This window comes from Schistocerca nitens, chromosome 6, assembly GCF_023898315.1.
Source record: "Schistocerca nitens isolate TAMUIC-IGC-003100 chromosome 6, iqSchNite1.1, whole genome shotgun sequence".
NCBI lineage: Eukaryota > Metazoa > Arthropoda > Insecta > Orthoptera > Acrididae > Schistocerca > Schistocerca nitens.
In genome coordinates this window covers 619970589-619984712 of record NC_064619.1, presented here as the reverse complement: position 1 = coordinate 619984712, position 14124 = coordinate 619970589, and the positions used below count along the sequence as shown (strand labels likewise).

The 14124-nt window shown below is 44.8% G+C and overlaps 1 pseudogene; it reads right to left on the bottom strand.

The window, feature by feature from the left end:
- Positions 1–2080: 2080 nt before the first annotated feature.
- On the bottom strand, positions 2081–2198 carry LOC126263836 (5S ribosomal RNA; annotated as a pseudogene).
- Between the last annotated feature and the right edge of the window lie 11926 nt (positions 2199–14124).

The window sequence follows — 14124 nt, the reverse complement described above, 5'->3', positions numbered from 1 at the left end:
GTGATGCAGGCGTCGCCAGCCATCGCCTTGTGCAGCCCTGGGGCTGTTAATTAGCGAGACGCCGACTTCCGGAGCGGCCGAGTAGCTGTCTGTGACCACGCTCTGTCCTGCTAAGCGCGCAGACCCGGGACATTTGTCCGGAAGATCGAAACACAACGGACACGGACGGCAACAATACTTGCCGCTTGTTGAAGGCCAAAACGCTGATTTCACCAGGACTGTAATCTTTCTTTCTTTCTCTCTTTCTTTATCGTCGCCTTGTCCCACGTCAAGTAGGGTCGGCGTTGCTCTTCTGGATCCTTCTCCTCCATAGTACTCAATCCATTGCCTCTTCCTTTTTCCATTCTTTCTCCCTTAGGTCCCCGGATATCTTATCCTTCCCGCTCCTTCAATCTTTATCTCTTCAACTCTGTTTCCGATATACTCTTCCCCCTTTTCTCTGCAGGTGTCCGTACCACCTTGTATCTTTTTCCCCATAGGTCCCACTTTCACCGCTCCTCTAACAAATTCATTTCTAATCCTGTCCTTCCTTGTTACCCCACACATCCACCTCAGCATCCTCATTTCCGCCACTTCCATCTTCCTTTCCTGGGCTACTGTGATTGGCCATGTCTCTGCAAAAATGGCTCTGAGCACTATGGGACTTAACATCTATGGTCATCAGTCCCCTAGAACTTAGAACTACTTAAACCTAGCTAACCTAAGGACAGCACACAACACCCAGTCATCACGAGGCAGAGAAAATCCCTGACCTCGCCGGGAATCGAACCCGGGCGTGGGAAGCGAGAACGCTACCGCACGACCGCGAGCTGCGGACCCATGTCTCTGCCCCGTATATCATAGCAGGCCTTACCATCGACTTGTACACTTTCCCTTTCAACCCAATGTTCACCTTCTTGTCACACAGCACTCCATTCATTTTTCTCCAGTTGTTCCAACCGCAATTTGTTCGGTGTTGTATCTCGCTTTCCAGTCCTCCGTCCCTCTGTATGTACGACCCCAGGTCTTTAAATTTGCAGACCGATTATAGGATGGTCCTGCTTTTAAGCCATTGTCTGGTGGTTCCGGCATACAGAGGCGAGGACATGTTCGTCAAGAGCTAGCACCGAAAGTTTCGTATTTTGTTCGTTTAAACTCGGTTTCCATGCGTACTAGAGGCTATCAGGACTCGCGTCAACCTTCACGAGCAAGGCGACTCGGTCGTAATCGTTGCGGGAAAGAAATCGACGGAGTGTGATAATAAATTAGCTGCAATGAAAACTACTTGTATCACAAGAACATGTTTAATGTGTCCATTCTTTCAGCATCATAACATTCTCAGCATTTTCTCGTCAATTTGTTTACAAATATAATATTATCAGAAAAAAGCCACAGTATTAGTTCGTGAGCTTGTCCCTAGAAGGAAAATTACAGTCTCCTATAATCACATTCAATTTACGAACTCATTTAATGATTTTAGTGAGCATTTCTTGAGATGTGACACTCGAATAAGAATCCCTTTCAGTAACAATCTGAAATTAAAAATTGCAATAATAATCATTTGTTCAGTACATGAAACAACAAGTTTACGACGTGTTTCAAAGGTTTAAATCTCCATCATCGGTTGGGTTTACATTAGTTAGTAAGACATTTGTGTGTGTGTGTGTGTGTGTGTGTGTGTGTGTGTGTGTGTGTGTGTGTGTGTGTGTTGTGTTACGATTTTTTGGAGGAACTTGCGGCACTGCCTAGTGGAGAAACAAGACACTATATTGGAAGATAAAAAAAGCACTGTGTCTTTTGTAAGTGTTACCAACATTCTCAGTTTTCTGCATTCAATTGTTTCGTGAATGTGTGTGTGTCTTTAATTGTACTTTCACGAACAACATGGAACTGTTCTGGTGACATCCTCAGATGGTTGAAATGACTTCCTACCGGGACCATCCGAACGCCGTGTTATCCTCAGAGGAGGATGCGGATAGGAGGGGCGTGGGGTCGGCACACCGTTCTTCCGGCCGTTACGATGGTATTCTTGACGGAAGCCGCTACTATTCGGTCGAGTAGCTCCTCATTTGGCATCACGAGGCTGAGTGCACCCGAAAAATGGCAACAGCGCATGGCCGCTTGGATGGTCACCCATCCAAGTGCCGACCACGCCCGACAGGGCTTAACTTCGGTGATCTTACGGGAACCGGTGTATTCACTGCGGCAATGCCGTTGCCGGTATTTCGGAACATCGTTTTGGATTTGTTCTGATTGTTATTAACAAGTATGAAGTTTAAGCCATTTTAACATTTCACCTGATTGTATAACCGAGTACGAAGGTTAAGCTATTTTAAATTGTCAAAATCGGATTTATAAGCCACCTGAACTACACACACATATATTCGACACCTCAAAACAAACACCTCCAAATTCTTTAAATAATTATTCTGCAATAATATTTTTACGATGTATATTCTTCGTACTTTGCGATTATGTCTTCTCTTCTGCTATACGAACCTTGCACCCAGCAGATTCCAGACGCCATATTTGTTTACAAATGTGACAGTATACATGTAACGTGAGCACTGGAGGTACTCTATTTTACTTATTTTATGTTTACCATTAGATATCAGTTTAATTTTTTGTCAGAATAAATCCAAAACCATGTTCTGAAATAGTGTATTGTTTCTCCACTAGGCAGTGCCACAAGTTCCTCCAAAAAATCATAACACAACACACACACACACACACACACACACACACACACACACACACACACACAAATGTCATACTACCTAATGTAAACCCAGCCGATGATGGAGGTTTACACCTTTGAAACGCGTCATGGAAATAAATAAAACGGCGACTGGTAACAGTAAACTTGTTGTTTCATTTAATGTCAATAACAGTCACGGTAAAGCCGAACCTAAAATGTTCGCATTTAAAAACATTTGTTCTGTCGAGTAAATGTCCTACCGCCTTCTCTTACCTCTTCATAAGAATGAAGCAATTGTTTTTTCGAAACTAGAGGACAAAGAAAATAGCAAACAGGAAAATATTATGAAGACTATTCCCATAGCGGTAACAAGCTGAAGCTTGGAGGACGGTTGCTTTGCTAAATAAGAAACATTTTCCAGTTTTTTGATGAAATCGAAGATGGCACTTTCGTCCATTGTGGATCAGGGTCTACATGGATCTAGTACCGCTGTGTGTATAAGAAATAACAAAGTTGCGCCGTGGACTGGATCTAGCTGAGCAGAAATGGAAAAGCGCGTGTAAGTGTGACGTAACTTGGACCACGCACGTAGCTCTGAGTTCCTGTTGTTTTTGTGAGGTGTTAGCGACCGTGCGGGCTTAGCTGGGAGGCAGGCACCGCCAGTGCCCTACTTGACCGGTGGCTGCTTGCAGCTGCGGCGGGAGGAAGCGTCCATTACGTTGTATTTACGCCCCAGAGGGCGTGAGGCGGCGACCCCAGCTGAAGCCGAGCAGTGATCAGTGAGCGCCGGGGACCCCGCCACGTCACAAGTCTGACGTCACGGCGGCCCAGCGGCTGCGCCACTCTGGCTCGTCAACTGCAGTAGCCCCCACCCCCCGTCTGTTTCTGCCTGGGACTGATTAATAACCCGGGCCTGTGCCTCATTGAGATAAATGGATCATAGACGGTCAAAGATCCCTCAGTGGCAGTAACCGCTCACATTAATCAAAATATTACCTACAGACGTACCATGGATCACTTACAAAAACGAGTTATTTTAATACACGGATTCGGAATATTAGTTATGTGGATGCTTTGATCGCACTGATCAGCAGTACTAGAAAAACAAATACTTTTCAGTGGTCACCGTCTTCTTTCTTCAAAAATGGTTAAAATGGCTCTGAGCACTATGGGACTTAACTTCTGTCGTTGGTTGGTTGGTTGGTTTTGGGGAAGGAGACCAGACAGCGTGGTCATCGGTCTCATCGGATTAGGGAAGGATGGGGAAGGAAGTCGGCCGTGCCCTTTCAGAGGAACCATCCCGGCATTTGCCTGGAGTGATTTAGGGAAATCACGGAAAACCTAAATCAGGATGGCCGGACGCGGGATTGAACCGTCGTCCTCCCGAATGCGAGTCCAGTGTCTTACCACTGCGCCACTTCTGTCGTCATCAGTCCCCTAGAACTTAGAACTACTTAAACCTAACTAACCTAAGGACATCACACACATCCATGCCCGAGGCAGGATTCGAACCTGCGACCGTAGCGGTCACGCGGTTCCAGACTGTAGCGCCAAGAACCGCTCGGCCACCACGGCCGGCCTTCTTTCTTCAATCATGTGTATATTACACACAGTTGCTATGAACTAAGATGGAGATGGAGTACTAGTAGCTAAGTATAAACAGTGGCCGGCCGCTGTGGCCGAGAGTTATAGGTGCTTCAGTCCGGAACCACGTGGCTGCTACGGTCGCAGGTTCGAATCCAGCGACGGCCGGAGTGACCGAGCGGTTAAAGGCGCTTCAGTCCGGAACAGCGCGACTGCTACGGTCGCAGGTTCGAATCCTGCCTCGGAAATGGGTGTGTGTTATGTCCTTAGGTTAGTTAGGTTTAAGTAGTTCTATGTCTAGGGGACTGATGACCTCAGATGTTAAGTCCCATAGTGCTCGGAGCCGTTTTAACCATAAACAGTGAAAATAACATACAATGTTATCAAGAGTACATTAATTCCTTTTTTACTTGTTTGTCAGACTATCGTAATACTCTCTCTCTCTCTAAATAAAAATGTATATGTACTTATTTATTTTGGGAGGTGCGTAGTGCACGACTTGACAAACCCCATGACCGGTAGGTTTAAGCGAGGGCGAGAAGCAGGTTTATCTCTGCGTCTGTCACATCTGCAAAAATCTGACGTTACGGTTAATATAACATGCCTGGTCGATAATACACAACATTAACAGCAAGGTTCCCAACACATTTCCCTGGGGCTCGACTTGAAGTCGTCATATACATCTATCGGTGACTCTCCAACCTGTATGTTCAGTCTACCTGCTCTTATTTTCTTCTCATTTTCCTTTTACGCTTCATGTTTAGTTCACTGCGGAAATCAGTACTCCTATTGTGTCTGTTCTGTTACCTTCCTTGAACACTTCTTGAAAACCTTATCACTGTATTACATATACGCATTTGTCGTTATTTACCAACGACCGCCGCCCGTTGTGACCGAGCGGTTCTAGGCGCTTCAGTTCGGAACAGCGCTGCTGCTACGTAACCAAGTTCGAACCCTGCCTCGGGAATGGATGTGTGTGATGTTCTTAGGTTAGTTAGGTTTCAGTAGTTCTAAGTCTACGGGACTGATGACAGATATTAAGTCCCATAGTGTTTAGAGTAGGGTGTCCATTTCATTTTCATTGTAAAAGGGGACATTTCAAATAAATTAGAGAAAAACCTGGGACAATGAAGAAAAAAAAACGGGACATAAATATTGTATTGACTAAATTAAATACACATACAAGTTTACCTTTACAAAGTGCACTCAGATGTTCCCAGATCACTTTTTACAATTATTCTGCCACACTATCACCGTACTTTTCACTTTTATGTACTTTTTTATCAAGAAGTGCATCTTCGTTTGAAATTGTATCATAAAAGTCATTACACGATACACCATTAAAGTGTGTTTTGACAATGAGCAAGGCCCTCACTGTTTCAACTTTCATTCTGTTTTTTTCATCTGACCACAAAGAGTTCACTAACGAAAAAACACGTTCCACAGCAGCATTTGCCCCAGGAATTGCCAGACAAAACTCCACCAAATGAATCATGTTTTTCATATTAACGTTTTTACTTTTGAAATAAGCAAATATTTTACACCACGTTGCACTAACACTTTCTTTGCCTCCTTCTTCACTTTTTATGAAGTTCTGTGCACATGAAAATTCATCGAACAGTTCGTCTTGATCAACAGGAAAATCTGGTACAATACTTTTAACAAAAACACAACAGTCCTGAATATCCTTCCACTGTAGCTGCTCCTTTTCAGTATTAACCCGGTCAAATGCTTTAAAAGGTGTGAGAAATGGTAAACAACATTCTTTAATATACTCAATGCAAGAGTCATAGAAGATGTCAGCATAAATATGAAATTGTTCTACAGTAATTTCATCCTCTTCTTCCAGTTTTCTTAGAGTCTCATGTACAAAGGATGTGAGAAATCTTTCAGATTTTCTACATTGTAATTTGCCCAATAATTTGTTTATTACTTGATAAACTTCCACTATTGTGATTTATTGTTTCTCAATACATTTAATTGTTGTGGAGAAAGGTTTTAGCTGGCTAACAAGAAATTGTAGAAGAACAATAGACACAGGGTTATCAAAGAATTGTTTAAGGATGACAGGACACTTATCAAAGGAAATGAAACATGATTTCAAAGCAGGAAACGTCTTTACAATTCTTTCCAATGCTGGTAGCAGAGATAGCCACCTTGTCTTGCTGTGCCCAAGTACAGTTTTGTATTCAGTTTCAGTAAACTTACAGAATGACTTCAGAGATTCAACCCTTACTGTATATATGTGGAAATGCTGGTAGATTTTGTTTACAATTAATTGGCAGTCGATGGGTAGGCAATCTGAGCCAGTTTGTAAGGAATTGTGCACCACATGTGCTGGACATCCAACACAACTATATTATTCACTGTGTTCTGTTGCAGTTTATAGAACAAATTGTTTTTTCCTTTCCTCTGCTTACCACCCAAATTGGTGTTAGTGTTGTCTGCAGAAACTGCAATCACCTTTCCCTCAAAATTATATTTCTTTAAAACCTCCAGCACATAATACTGAAGTAAATCTGAAGTTTCTCCAGCTAAATTAACCAATCCGAGCACTTTCACCGTGATGCCATTTTCAGGCTGAAAATACCTGATAAGGAGAGGAACCAACTTCAGATGATTCGATGTATCAATCATTACAGAAATGAATCGAGCACTTTTCAGTTCATTTAAAACCTGCTGAGCTGTATACGGCGCAATAACATTTGAAATGACTGCATTACATTTTGTGTGTCCACATGTGAATTTAGGGTTGAAAAGTTTTTTAACAACTGCTGCAGTACAGTCCATTGACTTTAAAGCTATGGTTATGCATTGCACTGTGGTATGCAAACGTAGCTTCTTGTGCTGCCAACTGCCTGTCCATTTCTGTTACTGATTTTAAGTTTACATAGTAGTCACTCACGCATTTATTTGCTCTTTTCGTTTGATCACTCATGCGATGTTTCTTCGTCTTAATGTGATTCACAATGTCAGATCTTCCGCCACGACCAATAGCAAATTTTGATCAGCACTATGTACATTCTACAGTTTCTTCACTACCAGTGGTAAAATGAAACTCGCTTTTTATATTGCTGTTAAAATTACACTTCGTTTTGGCATAATGAAACAGTGATTGCACAGTGCAAAACATTGACAGTGTGGCGGCGAAAGCCAGAGAGCACGTATCAGTGGTGTAGAGTATGTCTGGACCGAAAGGACGGATTCAGTGGATCGATTTAGAAGAGAAGAATCTTCGTTGTTATTCGTAACCTATAGTGTGTTTAAAATTACTTGCGATTTTTGACAGTTCTGCACATGTTTGGAGTATGCTGAAAGTCATCACAAGCTTCCTAGCGTAAATAATTGCGCAGTTAATAGCAAGTCAAACAACTAGTAGCGTAAAATACTCTAGCCAAGAGGAATCATAAAAAAACGGGACATTTGAGCGTCCCCAAAAAAACTTTCGGGTCAGCGGGACATTTTGGTAAAAAACGGGACTGTCCCGGGAAAAACGGGACGAATGGACACCCTAGCTTAGAGCCATTTGAACCATTTACCCAACGACCTTGCCACAGTGGTAACACCGGTTCCCGTCAGATCACCGAAGTTTAGCGCTGTCGGGCTGTCTAGCACTTGGATGGGTGACCATCCAGTCAGCCGAGCGCTGTTGGCAAGCGGGCTGCACTCAGCCCTTGTGAGGCCAACTGAGAAGCTACTTAATTGAGAAGTAGCGGCTCCGGTTTCGTAAACTGACATACGGCCGGGAGAGCGGTGTGCTGACCACATGTCTCTCCATATCCGCAATCAGTTACGCCTATGGGCTAAGGATAACACGGCGGCCGGTCGGTGCCGTTGGGCCTTCATGGCCTGTTCGGACGGATTTTAGTTTTTTTTTTAATTTCTCGCTATTTGCCTCTCTAATTGTTGGTACAGAAACTGTCTTCAGAAAGTTTAATTGCGTTTATGTGAGAGCATTACTTCGTTTAATATCTCCTCAGTGTTCGGCAAATACTACGAATCTTATTTGCTTCATTTTGTACATCTTTAACACGATACGTTATAGCACAGCCAAGGTTCAAATGGTTCAAATGGCTCTGAGCACTATGGGACTCAACTGCTGTGGTCATCAGTCCCCAAGAACTTAGAACTACTTAAACCTAACTAACCTAAGGACATCACACACATCCATGCCCGAGGCAGGATTCGAACCTGCGACCGTAGCGGTCGCACGATTCCGGACTGCGCGCCTAGAACCGCGAGACCACCGCGGCCGGCCGCACAGCCAAGGTATATGAAGTGTTTTACTTGTTCTGTAACGATTCAAAATGGTTCAAATGGCTCTGAGCACTATGGGACTTAACTACTTTGGTCATCAGTCCCCTACTTAAACCTAACTAACCTAAGGACATCACACACATCGATGCCCGAGGCAGGATTCGAACCTGCGACCGTAGCGGTCGCACGGTTCCAGACTGTAGCGCCTAGAACCGCATGGCCACTGCGGCCGGCTCTGTAACAATTGTTTCTTTATCTGAGCTTGGTGTTTATCTATAAAAGACATGGTTTTAGTTTCTTGCTTCGAAATTTTGAGACCAGATTCGTAGCATAGTTTATTCAGTCCAGCAGCAGCAATCTGCAGAAATCAGATTAAGGCCAGTAGCATAAGGAAGCTCTTTTAATGTTGTCTGAAGATCAACTGTAGCTCCTTCTTTAAAACTCCATCTGCAAAGAGTTTTCAACCTACAGCATGCATAACGCAGGCAACACTGACGTGCAGGCACAAAACAAGTTTGTGCAGCTCAGTTCGAACGGTGCTGGGGGGAAGGTTATATTCGCTTTGTTTCGCCTCACCGCCCCAACTTGCTTTATTCCCTCAGCCGGTTTAACAGGGTGACATGCTCCGCGAGGACTCGTCCGCCCATCCCGCTTTAGGTTTTCCGTGATTTCGAGAAATGGGTGGTGGCGAAAGCAGAAAGAGTTTTCGCACTCTATCTGACTGGATTAAGTCGGAGTCAGGATGATTTTCAATTGGTTCAAATGACTCTAAGCACTATGGAACTTGACATCTGAGGTCATCAGTCCCCTATACTTAAAACTACCAAAGGACATCACACACATCCATGCCCGAGGCAGGATTCGAACCTACGACCGTAGCAGCAGCGCGGTTCTGGACTGAAGCGCCTAGAACCGCTCGGCGAAAACGGCCGGCTTCGATATAACACTTCTACGCATAAGTGTTAGAACCCAGTATTGCTGATACGACGATCGAACGCTCTACTAACTTCCCCACGGAAGCTATTCTTAATAGTTACTCAAAGTTATGCTTTTCCTGTGACCCGTACTGCAACGATTTTGGATGGAAGGACTCAAGGATGTCTATTAATATGGAGTGTATCAAAAAGAATCATCAGTTTTAAAAATATCATAACTATGATGTTATTTGAGATATGTGCGTGAACAACGTACTGTTGGAGAGAGCAAACTCTAGAGTTTCACATGGATCCCGCTAGGTACAGGAGTGTGCGCTGGAAGCGCGGGAATTTTTAAATCAAATGATTACTGAACGATAGATCGGTTGAACTGGACCAAATGTTTTAGCCTTACGTTATTTGCTTCCAACACCACAAGACCTGACTGCATGTGATTATTTCTTGTGCGGGGTTATAAAAGACTCTGTTTATGTGGCTCCGTTACCAACAACAGTGAATGAATTGAGAAGTCGCATAAGAGCAACTGTGGAAGCTGTAATTCAAGGCATGCTCGCTGCGATGTGAAAACAATTTGAATGTCGTGCATCGCAAGGCGGGCGTGTCGAGCACATATGAAAAGGTATGATAAAGAGCTTTCTGAGTTTCTGTTCATAAAAAATGGTTCAAACGGCTCTGAGCACTATGGGACTTAACATCTGAGGTCATCAGTCCCCTAGACTTAGAACTACTTAAACCTAACCAACCTAAGCACATCACACACATCCATGCCCGAGGCAGGATTCGAACCAACGACCGTAGCAGCAGCGCGGTTCCGGACTGAAGGGCCTAGAACCGCTTGGTCACAGCGGCCGGCGATGATTTTCCACCGTTCTCGTTCACTGCTGCCGTTCCCAGTGTTAACGTTGAAAAGGGAAAGCCTTTGATTTCAGGTAACATTTTCGGGTAAGAACGCTTTTCTCCGACGATATGTGTAGTCCTACGGTGATCGTTTCTTCGTTGGGAAGTGTGTGCGCGGTAGCCTGGAACGCACGCTCCGGCAAGCTGCCAGCAATGGAGTGAGGAAGTGGGTTTCCGCCCCACCGGGAAGGACGCTTAGCGATGTATCTAGTAGCAGACCACGTGTGGTTTTCCTGCTCTTGTTTGTTTACCAGTGAAATAACAGAATGAGAAACACCGGACAGGCGAGGCTAGACAAGCGCTGGTCTGAGAGTCCCGACACAGGATCCTTTATTGTATGATTATATGATAGCGGAACAAACACTTGTAGCAGATACTTCTGTGAAATATCTGGGAGTATGCGTACGGAACGATCTGAAGTCGAATGATCATATAAAATTAATTGTTGGTAAGCCGGGTGACGGGTTGAGATTCATTGGGAGAGTCCACAGAAAATGTAGTCCATCAACAAAGGAGGTGGCTTACAAAACACTCGTTCGACCTATACTATACACACTCATCAGTGTGGGATCCGTACCAGGTCGGGATGACAAAGGAGATAGAGAAGATCCAAAGAAGAGCGGCGCGTTTCGTCGCAGGATTATTTGGTAAGCGTGATAGCATTACGGAGATGTTTAGCAAACTCAAGTGGCAGACTCTGCAAGAGAGGCGGTCTGCATCGCGGTGTAGCTTGCTGTGCAGGATTCGAGAGGATGGGTTTCTGGATGAGGTATCGAATTTATTGCTTCCCCCTACTTATACCTCCCGAGGAGATCACGAATGTAAAATTAGAGAGATTCGAGCGCGCACGGAGGCTTTCCGGCAATCGTTCTTCCCGCGAAACATACGCGACTGGAACAGGAAAGGGAGGTAATGACAGTGGCACGTGAAGTGCCTTCCGCCACACACCGTTGGGTGGCATGCGGAGTATAAATGTAGATATAGATGTAGACGATAACTCAGCAGACAATTCATCCATCTACCTCTGCTATTGACGAAATACGAGGGCGCGGAGTAAGCAGCTGTTGTAAATGCAGCAGGTTGGCTGAAGGGTTACTGCGAGTGGATTTCCAGAAGAGATCTACAATTATTTCATGCAACGCACCCCCCCCCCCCCACCCATATTAATAAATCCATATTAATAAAGATACAAAATAGGCATGGCACCACGAGAAAGAGAGAAACGAGACGGGAAAGAAAGTCTAAAAACCCCTTTCATACATACAAGTGGGCTTCAAAAAGCAAGTTACACATTATTATGGCAGGCCAAATAGAGAAGAGATGTCTAAACTACACCAGTTTTCAGATTTTCAATTACTACAGCCTAAACAACAAGCTACAAAATTCTTTAAACAACGTCGTCCTAGACTGTAGGATGTTGTTCTACATATAATCTTCTAAACACCTGCAAGTACTACAAATTTGGAATCCACGATAAAATGTTCTCGGGTTGACAGCCTAATCAATGCATTGTTCTCCGGCAACATTCCAGCAAGTTTCTTACTTGCCATCTTCAAGCGAAGTGTCGGGTATTTCGCCTGGAGTCGGCAAGTGAGAAACTTGCTGAAACGTTGGCGGACAACAACGCATTGACTCGGCTGTCAACAAGAGAAGACTTTATAATAGAGATTCGCCGAAAAAGCCCGCATTCTCAAAATTAGGAATCTGTAGTCTGTATCAGTGGGTGCACAAATTGTACCATTCTTAAAAAGTATGTCTCTGAGGTTCAAGATATTACTAGCCCGAGTTTAAGGTTATGTTCCGTATTTTAGTTCTTACAACATTATTTGCATTACAACTTTTTCCCTCCCTTTCGCAGCAATGCACATTACGAACGAATCCGAAAAAAATTTGGAAAAGTTGTGGTAAGTTCCTATGGGACCAAAGTGATGAGATCATCGGCCCCAAGGCTTACACACTACTCAATCTAACTTAAACTAACTTACACAAAGGAACAACACACACACCCATGCCCGAGGGAGGACTCGAAGCTCCGGCAGGCGTAGCCGCGCGAACCGGTTCGAGACGCCCTAGACCGCAGGCTACCCCGCGCGCCAACGAATCTGAATTTTGAATTTTACGCAGCTGACCATTTCTTCCTCCACAGCGCATGGTGGACGCCATAAAAAATACATGTAGGTCACAAGCTACGTGGAGACTATGTTCTTTAATGACGCGTTTCAATTTATACTTGATCAGGTTAATCAAGGTTAAGGAGAACACGTCATACATACAAAGGTGTGGAATCAAATATCCTAGCTATAAGACACTCACACTGTCTTATGGTTAAGATATTTGACTCCATACCTATGTATGACGTGTTCTTCTTAACTTTGATTAATCTGATGTACACAAATTAAAAAAAGTTTTGAATCCAGCCGGCCGGGGTGGTCTCGCGGTTCTAGGCGCACAGTCCGGAACCGTGCGACTGCTACGGTCGCAGGTTCGAATCCTGCCTTGGGCATGGATGTGTGTGATGTCCTTAGGTTAGTTAGGTTTAAGTAGTTCTAAGTTCTAGGGGACTGATGACCACAGCAGTTGAGTCCCATAGTGCTCAGAGCCATTTGAACCATTTTTAGTATTGAATCCACCCGGTTCCTAGACGTTGACTGTGGATATTGTATCACAGACACACCCACTCTGACGTTCAGAGATGTCACTAAACCCTCCGAAAGATGTAAACAACCATGCATGAGCAGCGCCTATTAGACGGAGGGGGGCTGACAGCCGATCAGTTCCAGTCATTCCTCCTGGAAGGATGTACATGGCTCGTGTTATCTGTAGTTCAACCGTGCCTAGACCGTCAATACCGCGGTTCGATCGCGTCAGCATTGTTACTTGGTGCTAGGAAGGGCTTTCAACAAGAGAAGTGTCCACGCGACTCGGAGTGAAACAAAGCGATGAAACTTCATGGCAGATTAAAACCGATACTGGCAGAAGTAAAGCTGTGAGGACGGGGCGTGAATCGTGCTTGGGTAGCTCAGATGGTGGTGGTTGTTGGGATGTTTAAGGGGGACTAAACAGCTAAGGTCATCAGTCCCCCATAGCTCAGATGGTATAGCACTTGCCCGCGAAGGCAAAGGTCCCAATTTCGAGTCTCGGTCCCGCACACGGTTCTAATCTGCCAGGAAGTTTCATATCAGCGCACACTACGCTGCAGAGTGAAAATCTCATTCTGGAACCAATGCGAAGTTGTTCGGACATGGAGGAGATACAGAGAGACAGGAACAGTCGATGGCATGCCTCGCTCAGGCCGCCAAAGGGCTACTACTGCACTGGATGACCGCTACCTACGGATTATGGCTCGGAGGAACCCTGACAGCAACGCCACCATGTTAAATAATGCTTTTCTTGCAGCTACAGGACGTCGTGTTAAGACTCAAGGTGTGCGCAATAGGCTGCATGATGCGCAACTTCACTCCCGACGTCAATGGCGAAGTCCATCTTTGCAACCATGACACCTTGCACCGCGGTAGAGATGGGCTCAAGAACATGCAGAATGGACCGCTCAGGATTGGCATCACGTTCTTTTCACCGATGAGTGTCGCAGATGCCTTCAACAAGAAAATCGTCGGAGACGTGTTTGGAGGCAACCTGGCCAGGCTGAACGCCTTAGACACACTGTCCAGCGAGTGCTGCAAGGTGAAGGTTCCCTAGGGTGGCATTATGTGGGGCCGACGTAAGCCGCTGGTGGTCATGGAAGGAGCCGTAACGGCTGTACGATACGTGAATGCC